Here is a 17,159-nt window from a genome sequence, read left to right on the forward strand (position 1 = left end):
CCAGCCCCCACCCTGCCTTTTAAATACATAAACATAATTTTTAAGAGTCCATAAAAGGTATGCCTGCAAAGCAGAGTGGCCAGTCTCTGCTGCCCTTGTGCTCTTCTGCCCTTGATCACATGGCTCTCAGATTGAATCATCAACCCTCCTCTCTTTCCACTCTATTATCTCCCTGGTTTTCTCATTTACTGTCATGGGTTTAACCTCCCCTCTCCCCTGAATATGCACTGCTGATTTCTAAGTCAGTATCTCACATCTAGGAGCTTTTCCTGAGATCTAAATTCATGTATCCAATTGCCCAACTGCATGATGAAGATGTACTCCTGAACACTCAACTGCAACTCGCAGCATCAGGGCAAGTTCATTTTGCACTCATTGTTCTTGCTTCCACAATTTTACTAAACTTCAAATTCTCATTGTGACTCCCAATATCTCTGTAATTCTTCCTCCTATTCCCTAACCACTGTATGAGGTCAAGCCCCTTTCATCTACCATTTTGACCAACAATTTTACTAAAGTACACATTATAGTTTCCAGGAAAAGTTAGTAAACGCGCAGATCCTCAGCCAGTGTGTTGGGATTTAGACCAGTGAGCTACCTGTGAAGGCTGAACTGGGCTTCTACGTGCCCGAGGAGCTGAAATGGAAATAACATCACTACAAAGGTCTAAGCAAAATGCTAACCCAGAGAAAGCAGTAGCTCACCTATGTTCCATTTTCTCCCCAGAGAAGGGCATCAGTCAACTGGAAAGTCACCAGACGGGCACCCAGAATACAAGGCTCCTGCAGCTTTATAGCTCTGAGGTACAGGCAGAATGGATGAGGAGTCAAAAAATACTGAGTATTGAATCAGAGTCGGGGAAAGCGTCTTCAAGATCTCTCCCTTCCCTTAATAAGAAGTTAGCAACGGCACCTAAGGAAGGCCCTGATGAAGATTCGCAATGAATTGGCCTCCAAATCGAGGCACCTGGGCTAGGAACATAGCCCTGTGTGAAGGCGTGGTTGTATGGGAGAGCCTGAGTTCTAGCTGCAACTTCCTTAGAAATTGCCATGTCAGCTGTGCTCTGCATCTGGTGTGGGAGAGAGCTTTCCCAGGTGAGCCCTGCCACATAAAGCCTTTTAGTTGCCCATGGTCAGGCCTAATCATCACATATCAATGTCTGGCTGCGACTCAGACCTCCCCTGCTTTTTTAGCTAATGGATGATTCTGACGCAGGTGCTTGTGGTCCATATTTTGAGTAACACCAGCTTAGACTCTGAAATAGATTCTTAACTGATTTTTTTTATTTCAATGTTGACATTAACTGAAACCATCCTCACAATTTGCCAGGGCAAAATTATTTTGAAAATTCAATTAAAGGGGCCGGCACTGTAGTGCAGTAGGTTAATCCTCTGCCTGCAGCACTGGCATCCCATATGGGCACCAGTTCTAGTCCCAACTGCTCTTCTTCCCATCCAGCTCTCTACTGAGGCCTGGGATGGCAGTGGAGGATGGCCCAGGTGCTTGAGCCCTGCACCCGCATGGGAGACCAGGAGAAGCACCTGGCTCCTGGCTTCCGATCGGCGCAGCCCTGGCCATGGCAGCCATTTGGGGAGTGAACCAATGGAAGGTAGACCTTTCTCTCTGCCTCTCCCTCTCACTGTCTATAACTCTACCTCTCAAAGAAAAATAAATAAAATATTAAAAAAATTCCTAACTTGATATAAAAATAGATACCAAGAAAAGTGTGTTAAATATAATCAAATCTAATTTTCCTATGAAACCTCAATTAAAAACACCATTTTTACAAGCAAGTAGGATAATTCAAAAAGTAATGCAATATGTTCCTTACTAAGTTCAGGCCTAACAAATTACTTATAGATTCTAGTTTTATCTTGTTTTGTTACATAATGTGACAAACATAACCACTAGAGCTTTTTTTTTTCCTTTGGCTGTCAGAAATTTTATGCCAAATGTCACTAAAAATTTACACACTTAAACACATTCACATAGACATACTGCTCTCCAATTCTCTGACTATATCTTTAAAAAACAAAATAATATTTGTCAGTTTTAAGATTGAGATGACCTAAAACTCAAAATGGTTTTGAAAATTATATTTTTTCCATGAGAATAATATAACAAAAACATGGGATTTTGAATGATAGTAGATGTTACACATGCTTTACAACCATAGCGGACTTACTGGTCTTTAACATATCTTAATGGTATATGACTCTTGGTTTTAAAACCAAAGTTCGAATGCTTAAACTATTTCTGATTTATATTTCAAATGCATTTGAGTATAAAACACTAGGATATAAAAAACAATACTAAATTTCTAACTCACTTGGACATAACACAATATATTAGATATTTACATATCTCTGCACTATAATCAGAACACTAAAATATAAATTAAAAAACCTCTTTCTGCCAAATGACATTTTTTTGTTTCTTCAGAGATGAGTGTATGTGTTTGTGTATGCTGATGTTCTTTGACTTACAATAGGGTTATGTGCCAGTAAACCCAACATAAATTGAGCACACTATTAAGCCAAACATTTATTTACTGTACCTAACCTACTGAGTAACATAGTTTTGCAACCCAGTACACTGTAGACTAGTATTGGTTGTTTACCGTCGTTTTCTGCAGGCTGACTGGGAGCTGCTACCCAGCATGAGAAGAGAGTAGTGTATGGCTTATTGCTAGCTTATTGCTAGATCAAAAATCAAAATTCGAAGTTCAATTCTTACTGAATTCATATCACTTTTACACCATTATAGAGTTTAACAATCATAAGTCAAACCATTATAAGCCAGGAATTATCTGTGGATATATCAATATAGATATATATAGATATATATATGTGTGTGTGTGTCTGTGTGTGTAGGTGTGTATATACATATATAGAAATACTTCATTTTTATAAAAAAAAGTCTTCCTCTAATTTTATTAGGCTCATACCTCATTTGGACAATATTATTAATATTTTCCATATAAAGATGTTCCATCCTATAGGTTTATAATTGAACTGCTCTATTTGTTCAGAATTTGACTTGCAAACAATTTCCACAGTCTTGTTTTTTGAATTTAATAAAGACATCAGAATACCCTATGGGCTCCTATCAAAATAGATTCAGAATCAGACCCTGGCTCAACCTTCAACCTTTGCTGTGTGGTAGCATTCAGGACCAGGCCATCTACCCATTGGCCTAGATTATGGCAATAGCCTGATAACATGTCTGCTTTTTTCTGTCCTAATCCCTTCACTTAATCACCAACACAGAAGCCAGATAGAACCTTTTAAATTATGAATTACAGCATGTCATTCTTCTCAAAATCCTCCAACAGCTTCTCATGGCAAACAGCAGGCCATGGGTTGGGAAGTGGGGATTGGAGGGCAGGGAGGATGTGCCAGGCGTTTTACATAGTGGTTGAGATACCTGTGTTCCACATCAGAGTACCTGAACTCAATTCTGGGCTCCGGCTCCTGAATCTAACTTTCTGCTAATGCTGACCTTAGAGGTAGTAGTAATGTCTCAAGTAGTTGGGTTCCTACCACCCACATGGGACACATGTGTGTGTGTTCCCAGCTTCTTTCCTTGCTTCCTTCCTCCCATCCTCCCCCTCCTCTCTTTCTTCTTTCCTTCCCATCTCTCTTTCCCTCTGACTTGCAAATGAATAAATAAATAAATATATTTTTAAGAAACTTAAAGGGCCCAATACAATATGTCCCTGATGATGACTTCATTAGCTGCCACTTCCAAGGCCCTGATTCTTGCTCACTCTAAGTACCGCAGCCTCCCAGATGTTCTTGGGAACGTGGACACTCCAGGTAGCTCCTGCATGAGGATCTTTACACTTGTTTTGTCTGCTTAAAATTCTCTAACATAATTATCTGCATAGCTCATTCTCACCTCCTTGGAGTCTTTGTGTAAATGTTACTGGAGTCAACTACTACTATCCTGCTTTATTTAAAATGTCACAGCCTCTTAATCTCTACAAATTGTCCCTATGTCTATTTTTATTTTTCTCCATAGTACATATCATACACACATACATACCCATAACCCATGTACATATATATATTTAATTATGATATAGTTATATATAATATTCGCAAAAATTCTGTATATTTTATTCATTATCAGATCCTTATGTCTAAATAGAATTTGGCATACAGTAGGCACTCAACAAATATTTGTTGAATAAATGAATAGTTAATACAATTAGAAAGTATATCATAGGGTTAGCAAAAATCCTATGGGAACTCAGGAAAAAGTAGATGCAATTTTTTTTGTTTTCATTCTTCATCGGAAAAGGCTATGGAGTAAATGAGAGAGAGAGAGACACTGCAATGCTCCCAAATATACAATGAGTTTTAAAGATGTTTGCATTCTACAGAACAATCATCTTGAATGTTATTCAGAAGCCATTAGTACTTTTCTCCAACAAACGAAATCATTTCAAAAGAGAGTAAAGATTATTCTTATAGTAATCAAAAAAGTCAAAAGTTAAACTGGTAAAGAGTTGAATTTCTGAGGTATGATTTTAACTATATCTGAAAATTTGAATTCAGCTAAAGACTTTATATGATTCTGTTTGTAAAACAAAAACCAGCCCATTTTGAATGATCTATACCAGCATTTGTCAAAACATGCCATTGGGGCTGGCACTGTGGCTCACTTGGTTAACCAACTGTGGCACCAGCATCCCATATGGGCACCATGTTCTAGTCCTGGTTGCTCCACATGGGAGACCAGGAAGAATCACCTGGCTCCTGGCTTGGGATTGGTGCAGCACCAGCCATAGCGGCCATTTTGGGGACTGATCCAATGGAAGGAAGACCTTTCTCTCTCTCTCACTGTCTATCACTCTATCAAATAAAGAAAAAAGAAAAGAAAAGGGAAGAAGAGAAAAGGAAAGAAAAGAAAAGGAAAGAAAAGGTGCCATGACACATACTGCTCCACTCACTCCCACTAAAGGACTTAAAGAAGGCATTGCGGGAAATGGCCCTGGGCCTCCATTCAGATTCTCCAAGTAGATGCCTCAGAACAGCCCTTGTCATATGTCTTACAAGGTGGTTTCCCTGTGAGATATATTCCAAATAAAATAAAACAAAACAATGTAAGCATTGATTAACATTTTTAGTTTAAGAAAGAATTGTAGATGAACTGTTAAGTAAAATAGTCTAAATTTTGTTTGCTCTTAGATCAAAAACAGATTACACAATTAGCCTTCCTATTAATTAATGGCATAGCCATGTCTCTGGGAAAAACTCATAAAATAGGTGGCTTGTGTTAACTATGGAGTGTACAATTTCAGTATATGAACTTAAACACACTGTGCAAACATTAAATAATAGAGCAAATTTCACATTTTTATTTACAGTGACCTAGAACCATTATGTAGGCTGCACTGACTATCAGCAGTTCATGTTAAGAACATTAGTTTTCAATAAAACAGATTTCATGTTTATGCTTTCAAAATTTTACTATATTTAAAGTAATTTTTCCAAATAATTATCTGGCTGCTGTTGAATTTATATTTCTACACAAAGATTATGATTAGTATATTTTAACTCATATTCTATGATTGAGTCTAGTCACATAGAATGCTATTCAAAATGTCGGCACGAAAACTAAATTATAAGAAAAATTTTATTTTTGGTGCAAAACTTTTGAAACCTATGCATATTTTTTCATAATACATATTTTCCATGAACTAATGAAGACCTCCCATTATTAAGCTGCCAAAAATTCTAATGAACTTCAAGAAAACAGGATTATGATATGAGCATGTAATGATAATTAATTTAACTGGATTAGAAAAAATGAGATCCTAAATAAAGGTTTTGTATTGCATCCAGAAATGTATTTTAAAAGCATGTATTTTATGAAGCAAATTTACATATTTATTAATAAAAACTCTATTTTCAAAACAAGATATTGAAAGAAATATTAAATTTAGATTTAGAGAAGGGAAATTTTGTTTAGAAAACAGAAAGCATGATTTTAAAAGTATGATGTGTGGGCCGGTGCCGTGGCTCACTAGGCTAAAAGTATGATGTGAGCAGCTGGCTCAATGTAGTCATAAACTGAAAATTATTCTTTTTAAAAATTATTTTATTTATTCACTTTTTTATTTTTTAAAGATTGATTTATTTATTTGAAAGGAGTTTCACAGAAGGAGAAGGAGAGGCAGAAAAGGAGAGAGGTCTTCCATCTGCTGGTTCACTCCCCAATTGGCTGCAACAGCTGGAGCTGTGCCAATCCAAAGCCAGGAGCTAGGAGCCTTCTCTGGGTCTCCCACGCAGGTGCCTGGACTCAAACTCAGGCACTCCTACATGGGATAAAATTTTACCAAGCAGATTCCTACTCATTAGATCAAATGCTTGCCCATGAAATTTAGTTTTTTGAGTGCTGAAAATCACTTGAGAATATTTCTTTTGGATTCTACAAAGTGTGTGAAAACAAATAGGGGAAATTATGAATATAAGGTTGACACACTGAAGCAAATTAATTGACCTAAGATAAATTTTTACTACTCAGATTCTCATGTTGAAATTTCTTGGTCCATCTTTCAAATTTCTCAGTAACATCAATATGATTATATTTGTATTCTTCAGAGGTGAACAAAAGTGTAAATGAGGGTGATTTTGTTTTTGCCTTCCTAGACTCACAGAGTGGCAGGGTAAAGATTTGGTAGGAAAACATAGAGCCTTGGAAGACTTCGCTAGATTCATGACAATTGGGTAGCAGAGTCTGGCTTGGAGGTAATTTTGTTATTGCACTTTGTTGCTGGTTCACAAATTTTAGACTCACCTGATATTAGAACTGGATGTGGTGTCGGGGTAATGGGTCTGTTTTGAAATCTGATAAAACTGTGGATATGCATACATATCCATGTATAAAATTTACATTATTCAGAGACTTAAGGAAACACACTCATGAATAATGAATCATAATCTTACAATATTCCATGATATAAAAATAATCAAGTTCCATTTTTTGCTTATAGCAACACATATGTCATACCTCCAAACTGAGCAAATACGTTATTATTTCACAATGTTGAAGGCAGAAAGGAAAAACAGACAAAAATCTCAGATTCAGAAATCCCACAGTCTAAAGGGTAACATATGATTAAACATTATTAATCGTGAAATAATAGAGAACAAAAATGAAATGACCATCTACAGTAACAGTTTACACAAATTTATGGGAATAGGATGTAGGTTCAGCTTCCATCTCTTATAATATGGTTTTCCTGAAGGGGTCAAGGGAAACTGCACAGAAAAAGTGGATTTCAGGTAGTCTTTTATGATGGAAATCAATTTAGCCAGGTAAATGACAGAGGAGCATTATAGGGAGAAGAATCAGCAAGTGACAAGGTGTTAAAGGAATGGCAAGTAATTCTAGTGATTTGGTGTGGGCTAACAACCTGCGACATTCCAGGAGCAATAGGAAGAAACATTAAGGGAAGGCAGACTCCAGGTCATGGAGGAACTTGCTGGCCTAGGTGAAGGTCTGCCTGTTGTCTCCTAGCTGATGATACACCTTTGAAGGATTTAAATTGCTGAGTGAGATCTGCTCTATGGAAAAATCACCCTGAGACAGGTATGAAAAATAGCATGAGGACTTGGACAGGGAGCAGTTTGTAGTCCAAAGGGAGATAGACAACGGATTAAAGCCAGTGAAAGCAGTTGCCAACCTGTAGTAATACAGATAGTAAAAATCCTTACAGGACTGAGAAATATTTACCAAAAAAGAATCAGTAATACTTTCTGAGGACCAACAAAATTAAGTAATTTGCTCAAGGCCACTTACTTAATTAGTAGCAGAGATATATCTAGAATTAAGTTTCTTGACTCCCAGCTCATTTTTCTGTCTAGTTTTTCTATCATTTATTACTGTTTGATTAATTCAGAGATTTCAAATTAGAGATTTAAAATGGCCTATTAATGTTGATGTGCTTCCCTCAAAACCTTCCATTTCTCTTTTAAACAAGCACATTTGGACTGAACACATTGTTATTGGGTTCCTTTTAACAAAATTTCATTGTAATTAGGCTCAATCACTATGTTCCCCTTTACAAATAAATACAGTTTGCGAATGTCAAGATTAAAATTTTCCTTTAGTTTGCTGGAAAACAAAAGCAAATGAATTGGTTTCCTGACAGGAGTATGTGTGTGTACATTAAAATTTTACCAATTAAACTATTTTCTGAAATTCTATGAATATAATCTCTTTATGCCTTTTATAAATGACAGATCGTTGTTCCTATATTTAATTATAAGGCAATAAAACTGTGTTATATTGCCCCTACATATCACTCAGTGTTGTTTACATGTGACATATCCTTTTTTTTTTTTTTTGCTCTGACAGACATTAGTTAGGAAAAGGGCATTTTATTGCTTTGTTTTTAAAGGTGAAAAGACAAGAAGAACACACAGCCTGGTAGTTATTAATTTCTTCTTTTTTTCTTAACACAATTATATTTTCTTATTGCTGAATTAGAATAATTGTTTTTACTTATACATTGTCATGTCTTTTTGGTAAATGAAAATAAATGAGTCATTTAACTATTACATTAAACAAGAGATGGCAATATTTTTCAATCTGAGTAGAAATTTTCTTTCAAAATACATGTTATAAAGGAAACTAGAAGTCAACATAAAATCAGAACACATCATATAGAAGAAAAACTGACCATTTAAGCTATTTTATATGATGTATTTCCATTTTTACTTACAAAAATAATTACAGATTACTGTCAGACATAAAAGTCTAGGGTAGCTGACTCTGGGATTGGTGCTGTACTGAACACTGGGGAGAATGGGGATAAATAATAAATCAACATCATGTCAGCCCTCAAAGAGCTAACAGTTGCCGAGAAAATATAGTCAAGGAGACAGGTAATTGCAATGGAATTTGATAAGTGACAAAATAATGTTATTTTGCAAATATCTTTTGATGATTAAAATGACATATGGAAATAAAACTGAAATAGACTACTCTGTAGGCAATAATGGACAGTGATTTCTTTTCTCTGTTAGGATTTAATTACATTGTCAGGTTGTTTTTTAACTTGGGCCTTTTAAAACTTAATATTTAATGTAAAAATCCTCATCTTTTATACAGGAGAGTAAATCAATCTTCACCAAAGAATAAAGGTGCCAGTGATTAAGGAGGGTAAAATGTTCAGTGTTAGTTGCACTGTGTGAATAATTATTCCTTGCTTTTTGGAATATAGCTCTAACCCTTTAGCTGCTGAATGCTAGCTTCATTAGTTAGGTCAGTATAATCAGTTGTGATCTTCCTGATAGTTATTAATTATGAGTTGTTAGGGCACAAGCATTGGGGCACAGCAGATTAGACAATGCTTATTAGAGTTCCACTTCCAATCCAGCTTCCTGCTAACGGGCCTGGGAGAGCAATAAATGACGGTCCAAGTAATAAAGCCCCTGACACCCACATGGGAGACCCTAATGGAGTGCTAGGCTCCTGACTTTAGCCTGGTGCAGCCCTAGTGGTTGTGGCCACCTGGAGGGAAAACCAGCCAAAAGAAGATTTCTCTTTGTCTCTCTCTTGCACTCTCTCTACCTTTAAAGTAACTGAATAAATGTTTTTTTTTTTTTAAAGTGCTTTATTAATTACTAGCCTTCAAAATGGTCTTTGTATTTATCAAATTACCTGAAATGGTGGTAGAGACTTTTCAATAAATATCTACGTCCCCAGAAAACCTCATTAAAATATGAATATAATCCTTGGGAAGGAGGTTATATGTACTACTGCCCTCTCCGTGTTGTTAGCTATTCACCATCTTAAGAACAAAAGCACGGAAACTTGTGATGCTGTGGAAAAACAGAGCTCAGCGTGTGAGGACACTCAGAGAACACTTGATCTGGACATTGAAGCAAGGCCTCTGCCAGGATTTTTAAACAGGACTTAATTTGATGTCCCTGCATATTAGATGGAATTGCAATTCTTTTTCTAAGGAACAGCATTAGGATTAAGAAAATCTAGTTTTAGTCTTATGCTCTGCCACTAACGATTCAACTGTTCTAGGGTTAGTATGTCAATTGTATTGATTTGGCCTCATTTTCTTAATAAATGGGAGGATGTCACAAAAGCCCCTCTAATGCTGAGTTTGGAATAACATGAACTTTATCATTAGGAACCAGGGAAATAAAGAACTGTTGAAAATGGAGAAGTGAAGTGGGGGACTATCTACATAGATGAACTTCTATAACAAGTTTGGCATATGACTAGGTCCTCACTCAATGTCATTGTTTTACTATTTCTAATAATCCAACAAAATTAGTTTATTCAACATTTTTGTGTTTTTTAAATACATGATCTTTCAAGATACCAGGTTAAAATTATATTTAAGAAAAATTAATGTGGCCAACTCCTTTTTATCCTAATCACAGAATTTTCTGCTCTCCTATTTTAGTCAATTGAATTGCATACTAGTAACCATACCCTTGCTATTTTTTATCTTAAATGATTTTTTCAGCTAATGCTATTATATTGCTTAAAACGCAGACCAGAGGAGAATAACTGAACCATACTTAGTTTTCTAAAAAGAGAACATTATGGAAGTTTTAAGATTATCACCAACTCCCAGAACTGGTTTGTCTTCATTTTAAAAAACTCCCTTTTATATTCAATTTAATGCATTTAGGAGTAAATTATTCAGGAAGTTGATAAAGATTCATTACTTAACTACAGGGAAGTCTAAAAGAGCAGTTAAGAGCAGCTGTGTAGATTTGCTGCTCATTTACTCCATATATAGGGCATAATGGATTTCCAGCAATTTAGGTAATGTAACATTATCTGTGTTGATTGTAGATATTGCAGCAAGATATTATGCCTTTTAAGAGTGCTATAAAATGAAACAACTACATGATGGATAAGGAGACCATCTCAATGAAGGAGTAAACTTTTCTTTGAAATTTTAGTAGGAATAAAAGGAATTTTGAAATATCTTCCTTAAGGAAGAAGACTACTTAGAGGATCAACAGGATCCAATGACACATTTTCCAAATGAAATATGCCACTTTCACCTGCACACGTGATAAATATGGGAGCAACCAGATGTTGTGCATACCAAATTGAGAGCCTGTGTGATTTTGACTCAGAATTAGCTATGCTGATGGGCAAGGTGGTGGATGCGGGGTGGGGGAGGATGTTTACATAAAGGAGTGGGAAGATTTTCATAATGCCAAAGAATGAGTAATAATGATGAAAGATATTTAATGTTTAAATTTCATTCAACCTGCAAGAGAGCATGCAGTTGCATTTAAAATAACTAAACAAAAGGAGTGCTTTGCAGTCTAGGATGAATTTAGATTTAGGACTTAAAATGTTCATGTTATTACAAATTCAGAAGGGCTTTGATGACATCCTCCCATTTATTGGGAAAATGAGGCCAAATCAATTCAATTGACATACATACCCTAGAGGAGTTGAATCTTTAGTGGAAGAACATAAGATCAAAACTAGGTGTGGGGAGCAACTCGGACTAGACTAAGTTACTGGAATTAAGACTTATTCTATGCATCTGCTCTCCTACAATATGGCGCTGGGAGAGAAGAAAACAGCTTCTACCCAGCTGCCTCCAGTTCAACCAATAAACAGCAGGACCTGCTCCTGATTGGAGGAGAGCAGCGTACTCGGCGTGTGGGCAGCCGAGTTGGGATTGGCGGAGGAGGACTATAAAGGAGGAGAGAGACGGCATGCACCAGGAACATCTAAGGGGAACATCTATCTGAAGGAACACCTGTGCAGCCCCCGAGAGAGCCGGCCGGCGGTGTGCCGCTCCCCCGCGGAAGTGGGGAATGTGGCAGGGGGAACCGCCCTTCCACGGAGGTGGAAGGGTCGGTAGCCAACCCGGGAAGAACCAGCAGCAGACCCGGGGAGGGCCGAGCAGACAGAAGAACAACACAGGGTCCTGTGTCGTTCCCCCACGAAGAGGGGGAGCGACATAATGGTGCCGTGACTCGGATATGAAGCCTAGGCAGGGTTTAGTGTCGTTCCTCCACGAAGAGGGGGAGCGACACTAGGTTTTCTTAATCCCAATTTACCACAATGTAAATCTAAGTGTGCACTGACAATTACTACAATTAATATAGAACACATCAGGCTAAGTAATTTTCTTCCCTGAATATTTTAGAGTTCTACAGGGTCCGCATGCTTTCATGCCAATAATTATTGAAAGCTTTTGAATGCTTGCTGAGTGAAGTTTCACACCTCTGTGAGGTAAGTACTATTATTATTTCATCTTTACAGATAAGGACACATCAATCAAAGAAATTGATCATGTATATACGATCAATGACTGAGAGCTGAGATTTGAACATGCACCTCTTCCAATAAGGGCTTTGAGTTCATGTATTTGACAGGCATACAGACACCTCTAGGGTGACAGCATCATGGCCAGTGAAGCAGAGGAGTAGGAATAAATACTACAGAACCCTTGCTCTCAATGTTCACAACAGCATAAGAGCACTACCTCACAAGTGTGTCATACTGCAGCAAAGGCTGTTAGCTCCATGGCATGTCACCCCAGCTGTGAGTCCATCTTCAGCTGCTATAGACAGTTGCAGATATTTGTGTTAACAACAACTGTTTGAGAGAGAAACCCTGATTATTACAGCTACAGGACACCAAAACGTAGTCACCATAAAAGGGAGAAAACATGTCTTCCTGGTTCCTAGCCAAAATATCTTGCACTTCTGATAATTTCATTTTGTATTGATTTTATTTTTCTAAAGCTTCATTTAATTCATTGAGCATCATGACGTGCTGAAAGAAAATGTTTTACATGAAGTAACGCGAAGTTTTAGAGGGATCTACGGTATAAACTAAAGTATAGCTGTGGGGATTTTGCCCTACTTAAATATATTTTACAGCATGGAAGAGAGCTAGAAGCAGTAGAATTCCCACTGGAATAAATACACAAGCTAGCCTGTCACAGATCTGTGGCCGCTGACAGAAGACATGAAACTTCTGGATTAGAGACAAAGGACTTTATTAAGCACAGCCAAAACACTAGCAGTCATATCAACATCACTGGTTCTCCTGGCCCCAAAGTGCTCGGGGAGACACGATAGGCCCAGATGGATGGCAATACAAAGGTTAGCACTGCAGCTAAAGAACTTGGAGCTTAAGAAAATTGCTCCTTGTACAGCAAGTAATGGCAGGCCTCTTTGCCTAGAGAGAGACCAAGTACTTTGTAAGATTATGTGATTCATTGCTATGAGGCACATCTCATTGTCATTATTGCCAACTACACAAACAATTCAGATAAATGGGCAGGATGAAAGAATGATAAAAATCTGGGATTTATGGCACACATAGTAAGACATATAGAAACACAAGAGGCCTTTAGCAAAATGTTCTCCATGTGTCCAGGGCACATCATGAATAAAAAAGGATATTGTGTTTGAGTCTGCAAGCATACATGCAGAATTTTCGACCAAAATCACTGAAACTTTTAAACAACAATATGATTTAAAAATCACCTGAATCTCTTCTCTTTTATTTAACCTCCAAAAATGTATTTAATGTTTTAAGAAATCACAAGCTGGGAAATGCCTTTATTTGAACCTATGTTGGACCTACTCTAATCCGTGCAAATATCTTTCAAGAGGCCTTATTTCTTGCAAGCAGTCTCCTGGAGGGAAGGCATTTTGTGTTTGGTGGTAGAAGGACAGGGTTAGAAGTTCTATGGAAGGCCTCTGTGCTCACATCCTACAAATGCAGACTAATGTTTCTTTTATTGCTGGCTCTCCTTGCTTCTCCATGACCTGAAGAAAGTCAATTAACTTCTATGTGCCTGTACAACGAGGATAACACTACTTGGTCACACACCTCTGAACGGTGTTGTAAGGAAAAACAAGATAATGCTTATAAAGCATTTGCAGAAAGTTCAAAAGAAACGTAGCGTGAGAGTACAATGCATTCTTAAGTGTGAAAAATGGTCTAATTCAAACCCCTTGACAGGGCTGGGCTATTAGGAAAAGGCATTTTTAACACATTGCTAAACTTAATTTGCTCCTGAGTACACACCGTAAGTGTACTTCCTGTCCAGATGGGGCTCCCCAAGCCACATTCAGCTTCACCAAAGCAATAATATAGTACCACTTAGCCAAGCAAGCACACAACAATTGTACTAGTGAGAAAGGACTTTCTTATCTGCCTTATCAACATAATAAAGAACTAAAGGCAGTTTAATCATGATGCTTAAAGCTGCTTATTCAATCATTTCACCTCTGTTTTGACCATGGTGGATTTTAGGGACCAATTATATCCCAGGGACAAGGAAGGTGCTGTGCCAACGTATCAGACAAGGAAAAAGAATCATTTTAGCATCAACCCTGGGATTTCACAGTCAAAATAAGTATTAGCAGCCTGCACTTTAGTAATTTTTCTGTGTATCAGTGAGGGGGTAAATCCTCCATGTGGTAAGTTCAGTCTATTTGAGAGCTGATTAGAGGTATGTAATCACGGAATTTCAAAAAAGAATCCTTTCCAAGGAAGAACACTGACCAGAACAGAAAATGGTCATCTATGGAAGGAAAAGCAGGAGGATTTCTGGGACATAGGACATAAACTATAAAGAAGAACGTGTGTTCTCCAATCCAATTAAACAAATTAAACACACATAGCTATCTTTGGAAGTTATCTAGGCAGTGCTACTCAAAATGCGGTCCTCACACAGCAATTGCTACATCACCGGAGATCTACAAGGCAACCCCGGAGCCTCAGCCCAGATCTACTACATCAACGACTATTTGGACCTAGGAGTCTGAATTAACAAGTTTTCCAATTGACCCCTAAGCTCCCCGAAACTTGATAAAAATTTATCTAAACTATCATCCTCAATTCCAGTCAGATCATAACTATTTAAACTGTTTATCACTGTAGTGTAGATGAATATCAAAGGAATAACATCACATAGAGCAAACAGAAATGGAGAATGGCTCATAAACTGCATTTGGTTATTTAAAAACAGCCCATTCCAATTATACCTTACATATGTTTCATCTGAATTAGCAAACAATTTTTAAGACATTTTTAAAAGAAAAGGAAGCATAGTGAATTTAGTTCTATTTTGTTTCAACTACACTGAGACTTGTTTGAGTCTCAGCCGCAACACTTCTGATCCAGCTCCCTGCTATTGTGCCTAGGAAAGCAGCTGATGATGGCCCAACTTCTTAGGCCACTCCCACACATGTGGGAGACCATGATAAAATTCCTGGCTTCTGGCTTACCCTCCTTTACTTACCCCCCCCCCCATGACTCTGCCTTTCAAAAAAATAAATAAATAAATAAATCTTTTAAGAGAAATCATTCATTGAGCCCTTAACAACCCTCACCCAACGTGATGACATTAGGAGGTACAGCTTCTGAGAGGGAATTAGGTCACGAGGACTGACCTTTCATGAATGAGGTCAGTGTCTTCATAAAAAGATAGGAGGGAAAGCTTGGTTTCTCCTATGCTCTCCACTGTATGAGGACATAACCAGAGGCTGCCATCTGCAAACCAGGAAATGGGCTATCAATAGACTGGATTTGTTAGCACACTGATCTTGGACTTCACGCCCTCGAGGACTATGAAGCATACATTTCTGTCATTTAAGTCATGCAGTTGATGGTATTTTGGTTAAAACAGGCCAAACTATTCAGTATCATCTCCCCTCACTTCTTAGGAACACAGAAGTGTAAAACATACTAATACCAAAGTTCAGGTAATTTGGAGTCCAATACTTAAAATGAACTGGAACTCAGCCTGAGTCTTTCATAAGTGGAAGGGACCAAAGTACTTGAGCCATTATGTGCTGCCTTGCAGAGAGCACAGGATCAGGAAATTGGGTCAGAAGCAGACCTAGGGCTCAAACCCTGAAAGTTCAGTACAAAATGCAAGCATCTCACATGGTGTCTTTACTGTGTACCAAATTCCCACCCCTCTTCCCTCTTTCTGATTGTTTTTTGGAATAGTATGTGACAAATCCTAAAAGAAGAACCAAATAAGATGACCCATTTAGAGGTGGAAAAATGTATACAAATGTATTTTACCTTACAGAATGGCAGTCAGTCTGTGTAAGTGGTATATAAATTTCATATGATAAATGAAACCATTCTCTCTGTCACTGAGACAACCGAAATGATATCCCAGAAAGAGAAAAACATCTTTGTAATACACAGAAGCACAGGAAAGCATGTTGAGTCATAGACTTGGAATTAATAGCATGGAAATGGTCTCAAGACACTACATCTATATGAAAAGACAGAATACATAGAGATCTTCCATCCACTGGTTTACTCCCCAAGTACCCACAATAGCCAGGACCGGGCCAGGCCAAAACTAGAAGCCTGGTACTCAGCCCATGTCGGTGTCAGAGACCCAGATCCTTGAACCACCACATGCTTCCTCCCATGGTGTGCATTATCAGGAAGCTGGAAAGCAAGCAGAGGCAGGACTAGAACACAGGTATTCGTCTAGGGGATGTGGTGTCCCAAATGGCATGATAACTGCTGTGCCAAACGTCCACCCCAGCTTCTATTCTTTATATGGAAAGTGAACGGTGAATGATTCTTGGGTTTTCGTTGTTGTTTCCCAATGTTTACTACTTATAAGAAAAAAAATATTTTCTCAAGTATTTTAAAAACAACTAAATAACCAATGCTTACGGTAATTATCAATTTAGTAAGTCAGCTATACTAGAGAACTTGAAAGATTCTTTCTGTATTTCATTTTGTGGTTTCTATAGAAATGTTAGAGAACAAAATTCCTCTTTTACAGAGGAACATTCAGGATTCTTCCATTGCATATTTCAGGAAATATAAGTGTTTCTAAAGAAAGCAACTTCAGATCCCCTTTTATCCTTAGAATTTCCCTTTTGTTTGCTGGCATCATGCAAATATCATAGATATTGATGCTGGGCTGCTCCTAGTTCTAAGCAATGTGTTTACAGAGATCTAGCAATGCATTTACAATAAGAAAGTTCTTCCCCATTCAACAAACCAGGATAACACTACAGCTGAACAGAGATTTACACTCTTGGCAAGCAAAACATCCCACAGAGAGATTAAAGATGCAGGAAACTTGAACACATTCCATCATTCAACAAATATCTTAGAGTATCTATTTGCCAGGTACAATG

At 37.6% G+C, this 17,159-nt stretch overlaps 1 long non-coding RNA gene across 9 annotated transcripts in view; it reads right to left on the minus strand.

Annotated features, from left to right (window-relative positions):
- LOC149127085 (uncharacterized) overlaps nt 1-1,036 on the minus strand; it is a 152,475-nt gene extending 151,439 nt beyond the window's left edge. For 3 of the 9 annotated variants that reach the window (XR_016232593.1, XR_016232595.1, XR_016232594.1), the window contains exon 1: nt 705-1,032. This is a non-coding gene — a long non-coding RNA (uncharacterized LOC149127085). Of the gene's footprint in view, nt 1-704 lie in introns of all 9 variants that reach the window. The other 6 variants (XR_016232592.1, XR_016232589.1, XR_016232588.1 and 3 more) reach the window with 4 other exon arrangements.
- Nucleotides 1,037-17,159: the final 16,123 nt, after the last annotated feature.

This window comes from Oryctolagus cuniculus, chromosome 4, assembly GCF_051225735.1.
Source record: "Oryctolagus cuniculus isolate XC-2025 breed Fujian yellow rabbit chromosome 4, ASM5122573v1, whole genome shotgun sequence".
Classification (NCBI taxonomy): domain Eukaryota; kingdom Metazoa; phylum Chordata; class Mammalia; order Lagomorpha; family Leporidae; genus Oryctolagus; species Oryctolagus cuniculus.